Genomic DNA, 23,657 nt, shown 5'->3' with positions numbered 1-23,657 from the left:
TGAAAGAGAAGTTCAGCTTTCAGTTTATTTAGAAAGTCAGCCTTCACCTTGTAAATATAGCCACAGCAGGGAGCCAAAGCTGGGGCCTCGGTGAGGGGCAGGGCCGGAGCTGAGCTGGGGGAAGAGCAGTGTTGGATGGTAGTGCCTTCCTGCGCCCCTCTGAACGTTCCTCTGCATCCCCCAAGGGGGCATACCCCACAGCATGTCTACTGCTCAGACAGTGGCTACGTCACAAGTGTTCTTGGTATTGCCACAAGAACTACCTCCTCTGACTCCCAGCGGCCGTGGTAGGCACATATGTGGAAAGTACCATGTAGTCTCCTCACATTCAACCCACCCGACAGGCCACTCCAACAATATGCAATTGATTTATTTTTTGTGGGAGTAGGGAAGCAATATTTTAAACTAGGGAATGGCACCTTGCTGACTGAGGTAGAAAAAATCTTTGAGGGATCTTCTTGTTCTACCAAACATTGCAACATCCCCGCATATCTTTGCACTTCTTTGTTTTGGCTAAGTCCAAAAGGGGAAGAATCATGAGGAAAAAAAGCTATTAGTTTTTGTGTGTATTTTTTTTTTTTTTTTTAAATTGTACTGAAAAACACAAGAGCTAGTTGATTTCTTAACCAAAAAAGGTGCAGATAAGCCTCTGAGCTTTAGGATTCTTACCTAAGCCCTTTCGAGATTCAGCCCTTACTAATCATGCCGGTCCTACTGCTCAGTCACTCCAGAACATTCTCCATGATCATCCCTCAATCTTGGGTTGCTGCTATCCTGAAATGTATGGGATCCTCCTGATTTTTCCAAGTCAATTCCACTTGAGGAATAATATTCAAGAGTCCCCAGACCACATTCCATGTCATGAAATATCATGTTACATACCACAATGACATTTAGGACATGCCAGTTTATCATCATGAGGTTGAACGCTGAATTTTCTTCAGGACAAAACTAAAAAAATTCCCCCACCTAAAATTACTCTATTTTAGGTAATATAACAATTTGTGACTTCTTAGTCTCAGTAGCACATATTTATAATAAACTTCACAAGAAACCTATTGGTCGATAAATCTCATTATCTTTATCATGGTTAATATATTTTCTCTGTTATTTTGTGTTTGTGGGCCTCAGAGCAGTAAGTTTAGGAAATTTTATATTCATATCAGCACTTACAGAACTTCAAAAAGAGACAAAGAATCCATGTATAGTAACCCCCGGGATCAGAAGTTCTAGAAGCAGGCACAGAGAATGCAAAGTTTGATAAATATTCATGTAACAGGGCACACATACGGGGGGGGGGGGGGGGGGGGGGGGATGGGAATGCTGCTTTTTTTTTTTTAGTAACTCCGTAACCAAGTACAGTTTGTAAGAGGATCTTGCACATTTCAAAAATAGTACATGTACATGCTTTAAAAGCATTTCTTTGGATTGAATTTTGTGAATAAAACAGTATTAACATTTTAATATTTCCTCAGGTGGCTATAAAGTCAACATAAATAGATAGTTATACATAGAGCTTTCCTTTTTCGTGGTTTATTAATTTCGATTTTGGGGGATGTATTTTTAGTAATTTTTGACATCAAAAAAAGTGGGGTTTCAGAGCTCTTTATACATACACTGTAATGAATAATGCACATTATAAAAGCACAATAGGGAACCTTCAGTGCACTCTACCAGAGTCTACATGGACCATTTAACATGCAATACATTAGCAAGCTTTAGAAATCATACCCCTATAGACCGCATTACTGCTACATGTAGACAACCCCTTAGATGCAAGTAACCATTTCTGGGTTTTTTCTAGTGTTTACTGGCTGGACACAAATTTCATTTTTATTTATCTACTTATTTATTGTAAAACAGGTATTTTATCATGGTTTATCAATTAAAAACAAAAATCAGAAGCCCTAATTATATATAATAAATCTATCCTAATCCCCTGCATTTATACAAGGAAAAAGACTGATGAGAGAAGTAGGAGTAAAACTATTTTTTAATTTATTTTAAGATTACTTATATTCAAATACATTTAGGAACCCCATGTTCCACCTTCAAGCATTTTTATTGTTATACTTGATAATTCTTATCCCTTAATTTAAGAATAAATTACAGATTTCATCAAATTTTAACAGTTTATTTTACACAATGTATGTGACATTTTCATAGGTGTATTTAAGTTGTCTGAAGTCCACTCCCTTATTGATGGTTCCAACACTATTCCTGTACTTGAATAGGACATTTTTGCTATCACTGGTCATCCAAATGGGTTTCCCAAATTCAAACTTCCTACCCTTCCAAAAGGGAAGTTAAACTAAAACAAACGCCTCCTGATATTGTCAATAAATTCCTCTATATACAATGACTCTGACTTTGTAAAATAATTTGTTGTGGGAGAGTAAAAAGTGTTTTTGTAAAGGTCAGAAAACTTATGTTGAATGTTTTATTTTTTTCTAACAAAAACAAAGCCCAAATTCTGTAGTCAATTACATTAGTTTAAATAGTCTAGATTTAAACAGAAGATTTTGGCTATGTATATCAGGCATGATCTTTCTTATATAAATCCATGCCCACTGTCCTTTACTGCACAGTTCAACTAAACTATGTACATCTATGTGTGTTTTCAATTTCTTTATCAACATTTTTAATATCCTTCCTGAGGTGAGGCTTCCTGAGATGAGGCTTCTACAATTAACTGGATCCACCCAGTTCCTTTCTTATTGATGGGAACTAGTATATTAGTCACCTTCTGGTCTGGTACTTCCTGTGTCCTTTGTGAATATCAAGAGTCCTCACCAAAGGCTGTACAGTTTCCCTTGTTACAGCCTTCTAAATTATGAGATGCGGGTCATCTGGCACAGTTAACTTTTAATAGTTCTATCTGCTTTACTTGTTCAGTTGCACTTAATTCTTCTTCCTGTGTACCATGAAAACATGTCACTCTTTCAGAAGTCACCTTCCACCTCTTGTGGAAGTATGATGACACAAGTAATTCATTTACGCCTTGAGAAACATCATCCTCATTTCTCACTAAGTTTCTTGTCCCTGAAATATCTGTTATCATCTTGCCCGTTGGCTTCATATGTTCTCAAAGAATTCATTATTTTTCTCTTTACTTGAGTATATTTTATTGTTACCTACTAAATTATTTCACATATCAACTCTTACAAACAACACAGGAAACCTTCCCAACCTTAGTCCACCATTTCCAGATATCCTCTTTCAATAAGACATCTGCTCTTACATACAGGGCTGGTATAAGGGTATGTCTCCACAGCTGACATTAAAGCGATGCCATGGTAGTGCTTTAATGTGGCTGTGTAGTCGCAGCTCCAGCGCTGGGAGGCTGTAATAAAACCACCTCCGCAAACGGAATAGCTACCAGCACTGTAGCACTGTCTACACTGCCACTTTACAGCACTGAAACTTGCATCGCTCAGGAGGGTGTTTTTTCACACCCCTGGTCAAAGAAAGTTTCAGCACTGTAAGTGGCAGCGTAGACAAGGCCTAAAGGAAGTAGTTTGTGTGTCATCATACAAGTCTGAGGCTTTAAGACTCCTCACCTTCATTGCCAGACACCCTGCATCTAGACAGGACAACTATATCCTCCCACACACTCAGAAGTTCTACTAAGCAAGCTCTATCCTTGTGACAACTACAACACACACAACTCTTTCCATCCTTTTTGACCCTGTAAGCACCACTGGCAGGACTAGTACACTACCCTGTACTCTACAGGCAGCAACTGTCTCCTTGTTATGCATTTGTACAGTGCCTAGCACCATGGGGCCCTGCTCCCTGACTGGGACTTCTAGGTGCTACCATAATACTAATTATTATTCAATACTTAATAACTGCCTATGTGCAATCAAAAGACTATGGAGACAGTGGTGGTCAATCAGGAGAAAACTGTTTTCTCTTCAGCTACTCTCCCTACCTGCTCATGGCCTACCAGCCTGCAAAGGTCTACTTACTCTGTTGCCCTCTAAACCATCTTGGGCCTGATTTCCCCTTGCCCTGCACCTCATGCATTCACTTACGCCAATTCAAGGACAGCACAAAATTCTGCTATTTTGATTTGGGGATGTTTTATACTCAAAATTCGCTCCTTCTGCATTGGTGTAAATGATCTCACAGAGGCAGAGCAAACAAAGAATCTGGTCCCTGATGTCTTCTCCCACTGGTCATTAGTGGGAGCAGATATTTCACTCCAATCAACCCCCCCACACACACACTACAGCAAGTGATTAGCAGCCTACAACATGCCACTTTTTCTGACATATCAATAAGCCAGTTACAAAGCATTCTGGGACACCTGCACAACCACACAGAGCCAGGAGCTCTGGGTGTCAGGAGGATTTTGATGGCACTACTGAAGACAGTTCTCACTTAGGCTTGCCTACACTTACAGTGCAGCTGCACCGCTGTAGTTCTTAGCGAAGACACCACCTACGCTGATGGGAGAACTTTATCAGCATGGGTACTCCACCTCCCTGACAGGGGGTAGCTATGTCGATGGAGGAAGCCCTCCTGTTAATATGGCATGGTCTACACCAGGGATTAGGATATTCTGCACCCATTAGTATGCAGTTATACCAACATAAGTTTGTAGTGTATACCAAGCCTCACTCTCACCCCAAGACTACAGGAGGACAGACACAGGCCCAAGCCAGCCAGGCCACTTGCCTTCTCTCCAGAAACTCAGATGGCTCTTCCTAGAAAAAAGCTTCACTCCCATTCCAGCAAACACGTACACAGATGCTTAACCTGACAGCCGTGAGTTGTCCCAAACAGAACCTTCCTATTGAGGGTTCCCTCACTGCTTTCCTAACTCACTCAATGGAAGTACTCACATGTATAAATGTCAGCACATGTGCATGTGTTTTCAAAAAGCAATTGCCTCAGGCCATCATCCTACAATCTGCTTCCCTTCCGTCAGCACCAGAGGAGTCTCCCATTACACCAAACTCCAGACCTTTACCAAGCTGACAAGAGAACTACCCTGCTACTACTATAGTCCAGGCAAACTGCAGAGGATGGAGGCATTTGTGAATGGCAACTGAGCCATACTGCAAACTTATTTTCTAGAGCAATGTCTTACAGCATTAGTTCTCAAACTGGGGGTTACCATCCCACTTTAAGGGGCTCACCAGGGCTGACGACAGACTTCCTGGGCCCCACGGGCCAAAGACAGAACCTGAGCCCTCCCACTCCTGGTGGTGGGACTCAGGTTACAGGGGCCACACCTGGGGCTGAAGCCCTTGAGCTTTGGCTCCCCAACCTGGATCAGCAGCGTTCAGGCAGGCTCAGGCTTCGGTCCCCACTCCTGGGGTCATGTAGTAATTTTTGTTGTCAGAAGGGGGTGATGGTGCAATGAAGTTTGAAAATCCCTGTCTTACAGGGAAACACAAAATGTGGTGATTTCAACATGACAGAGAAATGTCTGCAATTAAAGGAAGGAGAAGGGAGGCCTGCATCAACAATAGGGAAGAAAAAAAGAGTACAGGAAGCATGCATACATAAACTAATGCTATGCCATGTCCATGGGAAAAGGCGGGGAAGGTTCCCCCATAAAGTCCACCTTAACCACTAGGGATATAAAATATTAAGTGGTTAAACAGCCCACTGCACTCTGCACCAGAATGGTGCCACCCTGCCCCTCTGAACATGCCACTTCTTCCTCTCAGTGTATAAATACCTCCTCCCCTTCTGCTGGCTGAACTTGTTAATTATATAAACTGATATGATGTAAATATAGTTTTTAAAAGTATCTGTTTTAAATTATTAACATCCCCAATAACCACTACACTGTCCTCCCCTTCACCATATCATATGGGACCCCAACCCTTAAGCAACAACAGGATTTTCCCCAAGTATTTTAATAGGTTGGGAGCAAGCTGTCAAAATTTCCTAGTGGGAGGGGAAAATATAAGAGATTTAACAATTTAGTTGTGTTTATTTGAACTATCAGATGGCAAAAAAAATGTGAGGGAGCCTTTCAAAGAGAAGAAATAAAACCCAGTAGCAGTTTTATTGCTTATAATTTGGGAGACAGCTCTGAAGTTGGGATTACAGAAGTTTGCTAATGACCCCATATATCTTACTGACAGCACAACTGGCCTCTCTCTTTTACCTATCTTCCTTTTCCTGACAAATAATTCCATTATTGGTCACATAGCACATTTCCAGCACAACATGCTTTATGGACAGGAAGAAAGATCCAACATTTTCAAAAATGGGTTTGTGGTATCTCAACATAGTCATTTAAATAAGGACTGAGGAGCCTATAGGCACCTTTGACAACCCTGACAGTGGTCTCCGACCTGAGAATTTTACAATCTAAATGAATACATTTTAGATGAAGGATGGGATGTAACAAAAAGCTAATGACTGAAGTCTAACGCACATATTGCTAGTTCCACTTTTTTTGTGGTGATGTATTTTGTTAATTGTTCTTCCTTCTAGCAACACAGAAAACTAAGAAGAAATTCATCTTTACTATTCAGTCACTTGCTTTCTGCTACATCCCATTCCCCAGCCTTGATCATCTCTCTTTATCCTTTAGGAGACCCACATCCCCCTGTGTACAAGCCATCCACCCGCTCTGCCAGTAATTTTGGTCTTGTACTACTGGTCTGTTCAGGCTTCGTAGTGTCAGGCTGATGATGTAACCATCATCTATATGTTGCCTATTTAGATTGTAAATTCCTTGCAGTAACATGTTTTACATCTAGATGCTAAGGAGTTTGGTGCAGTACAAGTGCCATAGATAGATTAGACCTTGCCTTCCTACTTTTTTTTTTTTTTTGTATAGAGCACCCAAGACACTTGAGGCAACATAAATATCCAAAAAGTTTAATATTTTTATTAATACTCTATTGCAACCAGCCAGGTTTCAGTTATATCTATATTTTATTCCCTCCCGCCCATGAGCCTCCTGAGAGTCTTTCCAGTGGGCTTTGGATGAGGCTCTATTTACACATCCCATCAGATCTCCTGTTTAATACTCCTTATGAGGTAATGAATGGCAATTAAAATGTCCTGCATTCGCTTAGTTATTTAAATAAACTTTGAGAAGTTTAAATCGGGATTTCAACACAACATAATGGAAAATAATCAGGTAAGCATTTAAATTTCCAAAGCAAGTGCACATTTCCCCACTTACCTTTCTCCCCATTCAGACCCCTTCTTTTTTCAGCATATTTTCTGTACCCCTGCACAACTCATGGGCAGTTTCCCAACTGCCACTCAATACAGTACCTTGCTAAGCAGCATTATTTCATAAAATTAAATAATGTATTATCATTAATATTGAGTCAAACAAATGGCGTCCAGTAACAAATCACTTGCCATATTTACCAAATCACTGTTTTAGTTTGTTTGTTTATGTATATGAAGATATGCGTTAATATACAGAACGGTTTGTCATCAAGTTATGAACTAAGCAATTGATTATTAAGGACTCTATAGTATCTCCTGCCACCATTTAAGAAATTATATTTGAGGGTTCAGATAAAGGGTTAGTTAATTCCTACCAATATTAGTGGTGCCAAATTATTACAATTTAATGTCCACTGACTGCCTGGAGAGTGTTCTTGTCAGTAAATGCTGCAAAAGAACAGCATGCCTCTACAAATAGACATTATCAAAATACTATATGTAACAACTTCAAGAGTTACTCTCTTCTGCTGCTACAAACAAATTAAAAACACAATTTTTGGATTAACAAATTTACAGATCATTTAATGTCTACCAGTTTCTCTCCCTTTGGAAATTAAGTATGCTCACTTATACTCCATAATTCTATGGAGTGCAGAAAGAGACCACTACTAGCTAATAAACATATGGAAAATTCTTCTTTACTCAATATAAAATTCTGTGAACCACACATTTTTAAAGTGACAGCATCAAAAATATACCAGATGTTAATTTTTTTAGAAAAATCTTACACTTAAAAAAAAAAACCACACACAATAAAGCATTGGAAATGTTCTCGTGACTTTTTTTTAAAAAATTCAGTTGCACCTACGTTTTAAAGTCAATTGGAAAACTGTTTAAAAGCATATCATCATGCAAAATTCACCTACAGTTTCCAAAAATCAGAATTTTACCATGGGCCAGGTAAGTCTGCTTTGTCTGTGGGAGATACCTAAAACATACTACAGTACAGTAGAGAAGACAAAAGGAAAACAAACAAAACAAAAAAACCAAACAGTACAGTTTAGTTTCTCTGACTAACAAGAAACAGTGGATGAATCTAAACTGGTAAATGACTGCTGTGTTTTGGTGTGATCACACCAGTACTGCAGTGAGATTTTACACAGTAATTTTAAAGCAGTGGAGTCATGTGACATATGACAGTGTATTTGTAAGGCTCTCCCAAAGATTTGCTTGGAGACAATTACCACTGCAGGAAAAGTTCATAGTGTGTCCGAATCAAAACATGGCCCACATTGGGAAGTCTCTGTTTTAAAGAGTGTTGGAGCTAAATAATTTTTTAGTCACTAGAAATGAGCAAATCTCTATCAAATATTATTACTGTTGCAATATACTATAATTAGACCTAACAGTTTACATTCATAAATAAATTTCCCCAGAGTAAACTATAGCCTACTCAGTTTATCTACCCCAATTCCAAGACACCTATAAATGCATCAAACCTAGAGGTCAGACCACTAATTTAATGGGTAGACCATGTCCCCTTAATCATCCTAATTCACGTATAGACTGCATATAAAAAATAATTCTTCTCATTAATCTTTTATACAGAGATGCAAAGTTGGTTTTGACAGTAGCCTTCACAACTGAACAAGTACACAAACAAATATGTTTTCAGAGTAGACGAAGTAACTTGGCAAATTTTTAATAAAAAACTCTACAAATGGAAGTGTGTAATTGGCAAAACACAGACAGCATGTGCTAAAAGTTGGAGCTATGCAACCTCAGATCTCATAAATTAAACAAGGCTTGGCCTTTTAGAACCTGGAAAAGCAACCTCCAAGGACAGCCCACAGTGCTGCAAATAACCAAGCTGGTGATTCAGCAATGACACTGTTTCCCACTGAGGTCTAGAGTCTGCAGTCTGATCTGTGCAAGCAGACTGCTGCACCCATAAGGAGCCCCACAGACTTCAATGGGGCCCTCATAGGGGTCCGCATCACAGGTTCAATTGCAGATCAGCACTTAAGACATTACTGAACCAGCACCCCAGGATCTTTCAGAGATGTAAAACTAAGTCCTTTTCATCAAATGGCACTTTTTGCAATGTCTTGGTCAAACTTCACAGTAAGTGCATCCCTAAAATTCTTCATATAGTTTTGATTCATTCCCCACCTCCTAAACAACCGGCATATACTGCTGCCACCCCAAAATGTTTACCGCATTCCAACCAAAGAGGGCTGCATTCAGCGGTATATGAACCCTGTTTATACCAAAGCTAGAGAGTGCTTTAAGCCCTTTCAGGACAAAAGAAACCACACCTCTACCCCTATATAGCACGACCTGATATAACACAATTCTGATATAATGCAGTAAAGCAGTGCTCCAGAGGGGCGGGATCAAAGCAAGTTCGATATAACACGGTTTCACCTATAACGCGGTAAGATTTTTTGGCTTCTGAGGACAGCGTTATATCAGGGTAGAGGTGTATTATAAAAATTATTAAAGCACTGTAACCTATCATCCTAGATAACTTGTCTCATCTTCTCTGAATTATGGGCATGGATATAAATTCCACAAGCAAAACCTCAAATGGAATTTTTTCAAAATTTATGACGATTTTACTATTAACTCTGCCATCATCTAGTACAGAGGAGGGCCTGCCCAGCCCCTCCCCTGCTGTTCCCTCTCCCCCACAGCCTCCACAGGCCATGCCGGCAGAATGGTGGTGTGATTGGCTCCAGCCGGGTGGCGCAGCTCAGGGGCAGATTTACAAGTGAACACAGGGTGCCCTGACACGGGCCCCCCAACAACAGGGGGACCCACGGCCAGGCACTCAGGCAGCTCAGCACCAGAGCACCCCCCGTGGTGGGGAGGGGCTGCACTGTAGGGGCAGCGGCACTGGTGGGGGGTGCGGGAGCTTGGGCGGAGGACTCAGCAGGAGTACCAGGCAGCCACACAACTGGCTGGAAAGAGGTGGCGGTTTGAAGGGGAAACCGCTGCTTCTCTCTGGCTGCATGGCTGCCCCTGCTCCTCCTGAGTCCTCCGCCCATGTTCACAGGGCCACATTCTAAAAAGGGTGGGGGATGGTGGTGGTCAGGGGACAGGATCCCGGGAGGGGGCAGGCTGTCTTGGGGGGGGGCGGAACACAGCCTTCCTGACCCTCCATACCGTTTCACAACCCCACTGTGGCCCTCAGGCCAAAAAGTTTGCCCACCTCTGTTCTAGTAACAATATCTGAACCACAGCACAGAAAGGTGGTTGACCTTTACATTATACAGATTTCTCTTTTCAGGAATTTATAAGCGAACCCGGATTTCTAAGAAGCTGGTACCCAAAAGTCAATTTGGAAACAAGTTTTTAAATTTTTCCCTGTTTATATTTTTAAGTCAGTTCAACAAGTTATAAGGGCACATAAGGAAGTTTACCATTCCAAGTCACCTCTCTGCACATAGTTTTGATTTAAAAAGAAGTTTTCATGCAATTAGGTAGTGCTATGCCCAATTCCTCAGTAGTTGTTTCGAGGAAAAGAATTCCAACTACCAAGATATTTTTTGGAAGTGGCAACTAAGCATGCCACAAATCTACATCTCAAAATAATTTTACTAAAGCAAACATAACTATACATTTTTTAAATTGGTCCAATGTCTATACCAGTGGTTCTCAAACTGTGGGTCAGGACCCCAAAGCAGTGGTCTGTCCCTCCTCCAGGGCCACCAGCATGGGTTGGACCCTGCTTTTTTGGAGAGACAAATGCTGGAGCAGGCAGCTAGGGAGTTCCCCACCTTCCTGGGGACGGCAGGTGGGCAGCAGGCTCTGGCCATGGGGCTCTAACCCCCAGCTATGGGGCTCACCCCTCCCCCATTGCCCTTGGCTCCCACTATCTCCGCCAGCCCATCATGCATTCCCCCTCAATCCACCTACCGACTTCCCCATCCAAGGTTTAATTTGTCCCCAGGCTTGCCAGGGCTGAGTAAGTCTGCTGTGAAATTTATTATTACTTTTCACAGCCACAGACTTACTAGCGAGTAAGTCTTTAAAAATAAAGGCAAAACAACCAACAAAAGAGACAAAAACCTGCAAGAGCACTTTGTGTTTTCATCCTGTTTAGGTCTGGTAAAGAACAGATAATCGTACATTATTATTATTATTGAGTCTGCAAAAAAAGTCAATAAATTACAATGATTTGGACATGTGTATGTGCATATTTGGTTCTTCTAAAGTTAAATTGTCAGCGAGGCCACCAGCAACAGTTGGTGGCTGCACTTTGAGGCCACCATAAATTTTGCTGTGAGAACCCGTTTGCACTATGTCAAGTATTGCTATTGTACACTACCAACGTGGAACTTCACTTTGTCTCCAAGTCCAAAAGCCTTTGATTCATCCTTATTCCTCATTTGACAGATAAAGATGATGCAAGACTGATGAGTCAGTCAGCTTATCAATATCTATAGACCAACTGCCAGAATTAATCTTCACCTTGACCCTGCCTCTGCTGAAACCCTTATTTCATCCCATCTCAAGTACAGAAGTTCTTTCTTCACAAGTTTCCTAAATTCCTACTCCAATTCAAATATTGAGTCTGACTACTCTGAGTCCTATTCCATACTCCCTAGGGAGGCACTGACTTCAATGACAGCAGAATAAGTCTCTTAAAAAGTACAAGATTGGGCCACATCCCATCCTCATCTTGACGGGCTTCTCATGTAGTCAACCATAAATCTGAGAAACAGAAGCCAGGTCTCCTGACTAAGTTCTGTGTCCTATCACTGGGAATGCTACCTATGCTATTTTGATCTAATCTTGGTTCTCCCCCAAATTGGGAACGCCACATTTGCTTCAGCTGCTTTACTGATTGAGAATTTTTCTCAATTCTAAACTCACCATAAAACTACTCTTCCTGAATAGTCCCATACTTTATTCATCTTAATTTCACCCGTTAAAAAACAAACAAACAAACAAACAAAAAAACCCCACACTTCATTCCTTCAAATGATAGATAGAAACTACTTGGATTTTTATACGGTTTATTTAAAATTGTTTTTCCATGCAAGGATGTTAAAGACTTTTGTCACGATGATTTTGTGAAATTTTCACTACTATGGACTCTTATTTATTGAATTATGCTACCTTCTCATTTTTAAAAAGATTGTGTTAGATATACAGAAAATAGTTTTTGGCACAACATCGTCAGCTAAGTCTGATGCATTCAAAATAAATTAAAGCATGAGCGACACCAGAATGATTACAATATCAGATCTAGATTTAAAACTGATAACATGTTGACATGGCTCTAGAGGACATACAATGCCAGCAGTAGCCAAAAGTGATGTATCCTTATCTGAGTTTTAGAATCCTACAGCATTTGCAGAACTCATGGTGAATTACTAAGATTTACTGTGTATGTGGTTATTGTATTTTATGACTACCAGTGTAATGAGTAACTGCTTTGCCTCCACAAGTTCGAGGCTTTTAACACAATTTTAATGTCATTCTTTGTATTACATAAAAATGAAAGCTGTGTGATCCCTATCAAACACTTCTAAACAAGTTCAACCCAACGTCAGAGTCACTGTGTCTGTTTTGGGCTTTTCAATCCACGTCCATTATGCAATTTTCACTGTTTCATAAAACTCTCTCTTAAAAGTCTGTAAATGCTTTGAAAAATTTAAAAGGCTAGACGGATCTAGTGGAGACAATGAGAAAAAATCCCATACACTTCAGTGGTGCAGGTTCAGGCCCTATATGCTGGATAAATAAAACTGTAGCATTTTTACAATGGCCAAGATTTTGAAATTACTTAAAACTTAGCTTATAAACTGTGTCTTCTTTAAATAAAAGGAAAAGCTAAATTCCACAAATATATTATATATGCTTCCAGGGGTCACTTTCTTCTACAGTCACTGTTCAAATGACTTCTATATTGTGTGCGCGCTGCACCACGTCTCGATCCTCAGATACTCATCACGCCCCGCTCCTCTCCCTGTGGGCCTCCGCACGGATAAGGTTGGAGAGGAGATCATGGGCTACAAAGCCATGTCTATTGGAAATCCCTTTCACTTCCTTCTGCCCCTCATTTCATACCTACAGCGTCTAAGCTCCTAATCTCCCCCTTGCTTTTTAAGCCCCGCACTTTCCCTTGCCTTCACATCACCACAGCCAGCATCCTCTCCCTGGGGACAGCTCAGCGCTGCCTGGGTCCTCTGCTGCGCGCACACACATGCAGGGGCTGCGGCTCCCTCCCAGTCCACCCCGCCCTACCCCCCAGCTGACGGCCAGGAGAGGCGGCCAGTGTGGGGGGCTGGTAGCACAGAGCCGGTGATGTCCCCCACCACCACCGACGCCGGGAGCGCCCTGCGCCCACAGCCGCTGCAAGGAGAGCCAGAGAGCGAGGCGCGTCCGCCGAGCACGGGGCAGCGCTGCTGCAGCAGCTGGGGCTGGCAAAGAGCTGAGCCCACGTTCTCCCGCGGGCGCAGCCCCACAGGCACATCCTGCCCTTCCCCGGCTCGCCCCACGCGCAGCCCAGCGAGGCCAGGCAAAGGAGAGCCGGAGCGCACCTGGCCGCTGCGCTCTGCCTCGCCACACTTACCCCTGCGCCTCCCGCCTGCTCCCTCCTCTCGCCCACGCCAGAGGCGTCCAAAATCAGCTGCGGGATGTAACCAGCCTTCCGGAAACGCTTTCCCAGCTTGCTGCGCTTAGCCCAGGAAACAATTCCGGCCTGTGGCTGCGGCTGCGGCTCCTCCTCCCGTCCCTCCTCCCTCGCCACAGCCCGGCGCAGAAAGAGCTGCGGCACCCGAAGCGTTGGGAACGTGGTTAACTTGAGTCCTCTGCCTGGGAAGGAGGGCCACGCCCTGTGTTCGCTGCTAGTTTTGCAGCTAGATTCGGCATTGCCGGCTCCTGGAAAGACCAGGCTATGGGGCCTGGCTACAGCGCTGAAAGGAAAACAGCAAGAACGCGCTGGTAGCAAACGCGAGTCGTTTCTAAGGTACCCAGGAAGCGGGTATCTGAGCACCAGAAACAATACAAGGCATTAATCTGCGTGGGTGGGTGTGTTTCCCCTTCTCCCAAGAATCCCCCCCATGTCTCATCATATCTGCATGCCTGAATCTTTTGTTTCATTATAAAATCCTTCATTCCCAATTTTCAGCGTACAGTACATTTCTATAAATATACTCTAAGGGTGGCCCCCTGATTTGTAGGGCGATCCTTTAACCAGCCTAATCCACACTTTAAGATTGTTCTGGAAAAAACTGAGACTGCCAACAGTAGTACAAAGAGGGGCCACCCAACACCAATTTATAAATGCATTAGTGTTTTCATAGTTCAGTGTTTCTATAATTAAATAAAAATAAATACCAAAAGACTTCCTCTAATGCAACGTTAATGCTAATGTAAGGTTATTAAAACAAACAGTGAGGTTTTAAAATATGTTGGCGGGATACACCACCATGAGTTGTGTCTGTCAAAATTCTTTGGCTTTTGGTATAGGTTTGTTTCTCCATTTACTTGTGAAAGTAAAATACATATGTTTGTGTATATGTTACACACACACTTTGTTTTATAATTCTGATTACAGTTGCATTTGTCTAGCCAAAGATGAAAGGTGGTGTTTCTAGTTCCTGTTGCTTTTCATAACATTTAGGAGCAACAATTGAGTCTTGCTGACCTAAAGATTCTGTACCACCTTGATGACTGGAGGGGCAGATGCCTACAACAGTGACTGTGGTCACTTCTGCCAGCATCAGCTCAGCCTTACCAGGCTTGAATTGAGCCAGGTGCCCTTCCTCTAGGAGCTTATTTACATCAAGGACAAAAGACATGAATTAGCGTCACTTAAATATTGCAGATATTTGAACTCAAAAGCACCTTATTATTTCCCCAGCATAAATCAGATGCATCAAATAGGAGGGGAGACTAGAAATAAATGTGTGGATCTCTGCAAGTGGAGAAGTAACTGTACATTACTACCTTCAGGGCTCTAACCAAAAGTTATAAGAAAAGCCATGTTAGTGCATCTCATATTTCTCAAACAATACTTATAGTAGATTGTTTGAAGGTTGCTAGCAGGTGCAGAAGATGAAATGGAAATTTGTCTCTTGTCCACTATTATGGGATTATCCATCAGTGCACTTTATACCATTTTATCATACATGGGTGTACTGTACATAAAAATACAGTCCAGCCAATTCTTTGTAACATTGATCTGCAGCATTAAGTACTAATTGGACTACTGCATGCCGCAAAGGGACCGATAGACCAGTGTTCAAGTTTTCTAATTATAATCTTTTTGCATAGTAATCTGTGCACCATTGTAATTTGAGAGTGATGTGGAGGTACAGGATGTTTCAGGGCTAGTACATCAATGGTAGGGGATAGTATTTGATTTTATCTGAACCATTCACCATATTTAACTTTGCAAATGTATAGCTTTCTCCACCAAGATGTTCTGGAAACTCAGTCTCTGGGCCTGGATTAAGCTGGGTGGTTCTTTTCTTAGTTGAAAAAATGTTAGTGTAAGGATCGTGTCCTCAGTTTGTTAGAGGTAAAGGTCAGACCAACATAGGGACACAATTACTATGCCCCTAATATTAATACCCACGGTACAGATTTAGTCTCGGATGTATCGCAGCACTCAGATACAAGTGGTGAGAGCCATACAGAGGCCTAGATAATTGAGTAGCTCCAGTGCTTAATTTGTAATGAAAAAGTGTCAGGGTGCAAGCAATTTCAAAACTGACATGGCAAACCTAGAGGTGCGGGGTTATGAACTGCCAAGCCCAGAGGTGCCTGGGCTCAGCCCTGGCACAAATTAAGCCCTGAGTAGCTCCCAGAGGCTACCTGGAAGAATGTATTGGTTGTCATGATGACTATTAACTCTGGTGGTGTCATCTACATAGCCTATGAAGGACAATGACCCTAGCTAACTCTCGTACTTGGCTTGACTTGGCTGAGTAGCTCAGATAAGAGGCTGGTGGGGTATGGGCACGTAAGTGTTGATGGCTTGTGAAAGGAACCAATCCAAGGCCCGAAGAGAGAGAGAGAGAGAGAGAGAGAGAGAGAGAGAGAGAGAGAATGTGTTGTGGTGGAAAGAGAAGCACACAAAAAAAGTTGTCCAACTTGTAGAAGCCCCTTTTTTTTTTTTTTTTTTTTAAAAGGTAAAAATAAATATCACTGACTTCAATGTTTCAATGCACTAAAGTATCTGCAGAAACCAACTGAAGGAACAAGGTAGGATTGGCAGAGAATCCTTTAAAGACCTGGAAACATTGTTCTCAAGATGAGCAAGGAAGAGCCTTGGTAATGTCCAAAAATACTGAATACTGAGATTTAGAGTATATAGCCAGATATATTGCACTACCAGAGTAGCCAATATTGCAGAAAAGTCAAAGGGAAAACGATTACAGAAAGGAAATGAGGTTGGTAAATCTCTTCATCCAAAATAAATTCACTAGTCTTATTCTGCATTTGGCACTGGCCCCTGTCAGAGACAGAATACTGGACAAGATGGACCAATGGTCTGGCCCAGTATGGCTGTGCTTATGCTTGTAAAATTATTCATGCCTAATGTCACTACTCTCACGGACTAAGGACTCAGTACAATCCTAATTTGGTTTTCTGGAAAAGAAAACTAATACAATTAATGTGAAAGTGAGTAAAACATACAGTGAACATGTAAATAAAGTTTGAGGAATATCCATATTAAAGATAAGCATATTGATCTATGCTGAAAAGCAAAAATGAAATATTGTAATAAATTTGAGCATTAAAATGGACACTACATTTGGCCCTGATGAGCCATAAGAGCCTCTGACAAATATTATACAAATATATAAACTACTGTACTCTACATCTAAGTGTTTTTGGATACCAAAACCTTCCCACTTCTGTCATAAACAGATAGCTAAGGGTTAATGTTTCTTTTACCTGTAAAGGATTAACAAAGGGAACCAAACACCTGACCAGAGGACCAATCAGAAAACCGGATTTTTCAAAGTCAGGGAGGGGAGTTTTGGACTCTGGGTCTTTTATCTGTCTCTCAGCTATGAGTAGCTTCTTTCTTCTTCTAATCTTCTGTGTCCAACTTGTAAGTACAGGTAGAACAACAATATAGGCCTTTATGTTGTTTTGGGGGTATTTACATGTGTGTAACTTGCTGGAATGTTTCAAATTGAATATCTTTTTGAATCAGACTGTTTATTCATATTTTCTTATAAGCAATAGCCCTGTATTGTCATCTTGATGCAGAGTTTATATTCTTATGTCTTTTTCTTTCTTTTTTTTATATAAAGTTTTCTTTGTAAGACTTGTTGGAGTTTTTTCTCTCTGGTTAGGTTAAGGAAACAAGGGGAGGGAATCTCTTTTGTGTTAGATCTACGGAGGGTAAGCTCTGCAGCACCAGGGAGTTGGTGGGAGGGGGAAGAGATAGATCATCTCTGTTTCCTTGTATTTGGGGTTGTCTCTTTGTGAATAAAGGAGACATGCTTCTTGTATTGTGAATGTAAAGAGATTGCATCAATACTCTCAGGTTAGCCCAGAGAGGAAAGTCTGGGTGGGAGAGGGAGGAGGAAGGGAAGTGGTTATTTCCCTTTTATTGTAGACTCAGGGTTTCTGAGTCTTGGGGTCCCTCCAGGGAAGGTTTTGGGGAGACCAGAGGGGGCCAAAACCCTGGAAATTTTGGATGGTGGCAGTGAGATCAGATCTAAGCTGGTAAATTGAGCTTAGACGGGTTCATGCTAGGCACCCAGATTTTTGGATGCTAAGGTCCAGATTTGGGAGAAAGGCTTATGATAACTTCATTCAACTATTTCAAAGATAGGCACATCAATATGCAACTTTTGTAAACTTTTAGTGGCTTTAATAAAACCCACTTTTTACATATAAAAGGATATCAATGTTTTTCTGACCTACAGCATACATAGATTTCAATCCTTTATTCTTTACAAAGCTCCAATGGCTGTCCAAAGAAGCAAAATCTGGCCTTTAAAAACTTCTATAATGATCATTTCAGTAAGGTCTGATGTTGAAAGACAGACTGTTACCTGCTGAAGATGCCAGCAATCACAGCCCTAATGATCTCATATTCAAGTCATAGTCATCGAAAGCACAGGATTTGGTGGTGATGGGGGACTTCAACTCAGACATCTGTTGGGAAAACAAACACAGCAGAGTACAGATTATCCAAGAAGTTCTTGTAATATATTGGAGACAATTTTTTCTTTCAGAAGGTGGAAAAAGCTACTATAGGAAAGGGTGTTCTAGATTTGACTTTGACAAATAGGGAGCAACTGGTTGAGAATTTGAAAGTGGAAGGCACCTGGGGTGAAAGTGATCATGAAATGGTAGAGTTCGTGATTCTAAGGAATGGTAGGAGGGAGAACAAAATAGAGACAATGGATTTCAAGAAAGCTTAAGTTTCCATGGGAAGCAAGTCTAAGGGGAAGGACAATTGAAGATAATAATGTTTTTCTTTGAAAAACTGTGAACTAAGGACACAAGAGCAAAAATTATCCCACTGTGTAGGAAAGATAGTAAGTAAGGCAAGAGACCACCCTGGCTTAACTAGGAAATCTTCAATGGATCTAAAAATAAAAAAAATAAGAATAAAAGAATCCTACAAAAAGTGGAAACTAGGTCAAATTATGAAGGATGAATATGAACAAACAAGGATGTAGGGACAAAAAAGTTAGAAGGGCCAAGGCACAAAATGAGATCAAACTAGAGACATAAAAGGGCAACAAGAAAACATTCTACAAATACATTAGAGGCAAGCGGAAGACCAAGGACAAGGTAGGCCCATTACTCAAGGAGGAAGGAGTACTGCGGAAAGGAATCTGGAGGTCATAGTGGACCACAAGCTAAATATGAGTCAACAGCATAACGCTGTTGCAGAAAACAAAAACACACACACACCCTCCCTCATTCTGGTATGCATTAGCAGAAGCATTGTAACCAAGACACAAGTAGTAATTCTTCTGCGGTACTCCAGTTGAGGCCTAATCAGCATAGAGTATTGTGTCCAGTTCTGGGCACCACGTTTCAGGAAAGATGTAGACAAACTGGAGAAAATCCAGAGAAGAGCAATAAACATGATTAAAGGTCTAGAAAACATGACTTATGAGGAAGATTAAATAAACCCATTTTTTTCAGTCTGGAAAAGAGACAACTGAGAGGGGATATGACAACGGTTTTCAAGTACATAAAAGGTTGTTACAAGGAGGAGGGAGAAAAATTGTTCTTCACCTCTGAGGATAGGACAAGCAGCCCTGGGCTTCAATTGCAGCAAGGGACGTTTAGGTTGGATATTAGGAAAAACTTCCTAATTGTCAAAGTGGTTAAGCACTGGAATAAAATGCCTAAGGAGCTTGTGGAAATCTCCATCATTGGAGATTTTTAAGAGCAGGTTAGACAAACACCTGTCAGGGATGGTCTAAAGACAATACTTTGGGCATGTCTACACTACAAAATGTGGTCGATTTTATAGACATCAATCTTTAATAAGCAATTGTATACCTAAGCGCATTAGGTCGGTAGAGTGCATCCTCAATATCATGGCTAGCATCAACTCATGGAATGGTGCACTGTGGGTAGCTATCCCACAGTCCCTGCTGTGCATTGAAATTCTGGGTTAAGCTCCCAAAGCCTGATGGTGCAAAAACATTGTCGCGGATGGTTTGGGGTACATGTCATCAGTCTCCCTTCCCTCCCTCCCTCCCTCCTTGAAAGCAACAGCAAACAATCATTTCGTGCCTTTTTTCCTGGGTTATCCGTGCAGATGAGATAGCACGGCAAGTATGGAGTGAGCTCAGCTGCACACTACTTTTGTTAGCATTGTAAACACATCATGCATTATCCTGAATTATGTGGAGAGCCTAGCTAGGAGCTGCCAGCTAGAGGAAGACTGTGAGGAGGACATGGACAAAGACGTTCCTGAAAGCATGGGATATATCATGGCAGCATTGGGGCATGTTGATATAGTGGGGCATGTTGATACAGTGGAACACCAGTTCTGGGTCTGGTCAACAAGCACAGACTGGTGGGACTGCATAGTGTTGCAAGTATGGGATGATTCCCAGTGGCTGCAAAGCTTTCGCATGTATAAGAGCACTTTGATGGAACTGTGGAAGTTTCTTTCCCGCACCCTAAAGCACAGAAATACCAAGATGAGACCTGCCCTGACAGCTGAGAAGCTAGTGGCAATAGCCCTGTGGAAGCTTGCAATGCCTGATTACTTCTGGTCAGTCAGGAATCTGTTCGGAGTGGGAATTTGGTCCTGCCGTCCTCACATTATACGATGGGTGCAGCGGGGGTCTGTGCTCTTGTTGGCTTTCCTGCAGCTCCACCAGATGCCAGAGCATATCCATTTGCTCTCCCATTAGCCTCAGCATCTCCTTCTGTGTGTTCCGATCACACTCAATGTATGCTTTCTTGGCCTCTGCCACTGAATGCCTCCATGCATTCAGCTGTGCCCTATCAGTGCAGGAGAACTGCATGAGCTCTGAAAACAGGTCACCACAGATGAAAAGGAAAAAACACACAAAAAAAAAAAACCACACTCATGATCACCTCAGGGAGACAGTTGACGCGGGGAGCATAGGAACATTTGCAGCTACAGGTGGGGATAAAGAGTAGATTTAAAAAAGATACATTTCTGAGAACAAAAAGGAGACTCTTCCACAGTGAATCAAGCAATTCACAGCAGACAGCATATGTGCTTTAGGTACAAGGTTGCATTTTGCCTTTTATATTGAGAGCCTGCTGGTATGGTGACACATCACATATGGTTGAGCGACAGAATTCTGTTTCCAGGCAGCCATGGTAAGCCAAAGGGTTCATGGGGTTGGCTTCCTCTGCATTCATAACACATGGGAATGGTTTCAAACTGCAGCACCCTCCTTTCCCAAAGTAACCAATGCTGGTTGGGTTTGCTGTTTAAAAGGAGGGGCTGCAAATTTGGGGTGGATGTGCAGCACAACCTTCCCTTCCCCCACCTTGTGGCTATTCTCTGGGATGATCCCTTTTAGCCAAGTACAAACAGCCCAGCATGCCTGGAGTCTAATGTGTCAGGGATCAAACAGATTACTGTTCCCTTACAAAAATTCCCGTTTCAGCCAGGTGACCATGAATTATATCACTCTGAGGATGACACAAAGATAAAGACAGAATGTCACATGAAGGCAAACAAAACCCAGGAACCTTCACTGCCCATGCTTTGTGCTGCAGTGATTCCAGACTACCATGACAAGCCAGTAGCAAGTGAAGTGTCCTACAGTGGAGGACAAAATAAGGCAGCCCTCCCCAGAAACCTTCTGCAAAGGCTTTCAGAGTACCTCCAGAAGAGCTTCATGGAGACGTCTGGGGATGTAGTGGGACACGTTAACAGACTTCTCCAGCAACTGTACTGGCTGCGAATGCATCCCAATTGTTCAGAGCAAATCAAACAGACACAATTGTGTCTAACCCCTGTCATTATAAATGTGCACTCAGCAGAGGTGCCTTCTCCACCTTTAGGGTCCACGAACAATAGGCCCTGGGAGGGTATTGGCTCCGGGATGAGGAAAAGATCCTGGCTGCTGGGGAGAATGAATTCTCCACTTGCCCATTGCACACATTCTCCTCCGCCTCCTCTTTCTCATCCACAAAATCCTCATCTATGTTGCATGAGGCTGCCCCCTTGCAGGTGTCCACAGACAGTAGTGGGGTAGTGGTAGGGTCCCCCCCCTTAGAATAGCATGCAGCTGATCATGGAAGCTGCATGTCTGGGGCTCTGACCCAGAGCAACAGTTTGCCTCCTTTGTCTTGTGGTAGGCTTGCCTGAGCCCCTTAATTTTCATGTGGCACTGCTGTGTGTCCCTGTTGCAACCTCTGTCCACCATGCCCTGTGCAATTTTGGCATATATAACAGCATTTCTTCTGCTGGATCGGAGTTCTGCCTGGACAGATTCTTCTCCCCATACGGCAATCAGATCTAGTGTCTCTCGTTCGCTCCATGCTGGAACTCGTTTGCAATTCTGGGACTGCACCGTCACCTGTTCTGCTGATCTTGCCACACTGACCAAACTGGAAATAAAATTCAAGAGTTCCTGGTGCATCTGCTAGTGCATCAGAGTTGAAAGTGCTGTCCAAAGCGGTTACATTGGAGCACTCTGGGATAGCTCCCAGAGGCCAATATCAAATTGCGGAGCGCTGCAGCTATGGTACCCCAAATGTGACCCAAGAAGGTCAATTTTAGCACTACTCCCCCTGTTTGGGAGGAATACAGCAGTCAATTTTAAGAGCCCTTTAGGTCGGCAGATCAGGGTTGGTTTTGTAGACACATTCATTATAAAATTGACCCAACGTGGCTAAATTCAACCTAACCTCATAGGGTAGACCAGGCCTTAGTCCTGCCAAGAGTGCAGGGGACTGGACTAGAGGACCTCCTGAGATCCCTTCCAGTCCTATGATAAGTCCAGACTCCTGCACTGAGGCAGGACCAAGTAAACTTACTTTAGGGGCTGGACTCAATGCCTCGAGGTCCCTTCAGATCTATGTTTCTAGGATTTTCACAGGACTAAAGAAGGAGATCATTAGGCCTGTGATTGCTGGAATCTTCAGCAGGTAACCGTCTGTCATTCCACATCAAATCCTACTGAAATGGTAATTACAACAGTTTTAAGGCTAGATTCTAAAGACTTTTTCCTTTCTGGATAGGGTTTACATGAAGTTTACTAGAGCCCCACATTTTCCTCTTACCTAGTGTCTCAATGACGATAATCTCAGTCTGGAAAATCTCAGAAAGTATATGCTAACAATAACCTTTTACTCAGTTTGAAACAGTCTGCTGAGGCAATGGAAAGACTTGAACCTTCCCTTCTTATTGGAAGAGAAGAGCAAACTAGCATCTATGCTTATAATGGGGAGAAAGTTATTCTGTCATATGGTATTTTTGAAAGAGTAGGGAAAATAGCAATGGTGATCTAGCCCAATGTTCTTGAAAGGTGGCATAGGACTAAATTCCTACTCTTTGGACTCAGCTCCCTAGCTTGAGGCAGGCCGGAGCTTCCCTTTTATAAAATGGCATTTGGCTCTTTGAAGTACCAGTAGTTCAGCCCCATTCTACTGATATCTCAGTTTCTTCTAAGGGCACATCTTCACTAGCAGCATTAAAGTGACTTGTGTAGTCACAGTGCAGCAGCACTGGGAGAGCACTCTCCTAGTGATCTACACACCGCACACACACCTCCACAAGGGGAATAGCTACCAGCGCAAGGAGCATGGCTACTAGCACTAGTGCACTCTCTATACTGGCACTTTACAACACTGAAACTTGCAGCTCTCAGGCCTGGTCTACACTAAGTGTTTAAACTGATTTTAGCAGCGTTAAACGGATTTAACGCTGTACCCGTCCACACTACAAGGCCCTTTATATCGATATAAAGGGCTCTTTAAATCGGTTTCTGTACTCCTCCTCAACGAGAGGGGTAGCGCTAAAAATCGGTATTACCATATCGGATTAGGGTTAG

General features: G+C 42.3%; 1 protein-coding gene across 4 annotated transcripts in view; it reads right to left on the bottom strand.

The window, feature by feature from the left end:
* The window catches only part of APBB2 (amyloid beta precursor protein binding family B member 2), a 322,611-nt gene extending 308,716 nt beyond the window's left edge, over positions 1 to 13,895 (bottom strand). For all 4 annotated transcript variants that reach the window (XM_032776850.2, XM_032776854.2, XM_032776851.2 and 1 more), the window contains exon 1: positions 13,745 to 13,895. The gene's annotated coding sequence lies outside the window, so the exon portion shown is untranslated. The remainder of the gene's footprint in view (positions 1 to 13,744) is intronic.
* Positions 13,896 to 23,657: the final 9,762 nt, after the last annotated feature.

This window comes from Chelonoidis abingdonii, chromosome 5, assembly GCF_003597395.2.
Source record: "Chelonoidis abingdonii isolate Lonesome George chromosome 5, CheloAbing_2.0, whole genome shotgun sequence".
NCBI lineage: Eukaryota > Metazoa > Chordata > Testudines > Testudinidae > Chelonoidis > Chelonoidis abingdonii.
This window is presented reverse-complemented; position numbering and strand designations above follow the sequence as displayed.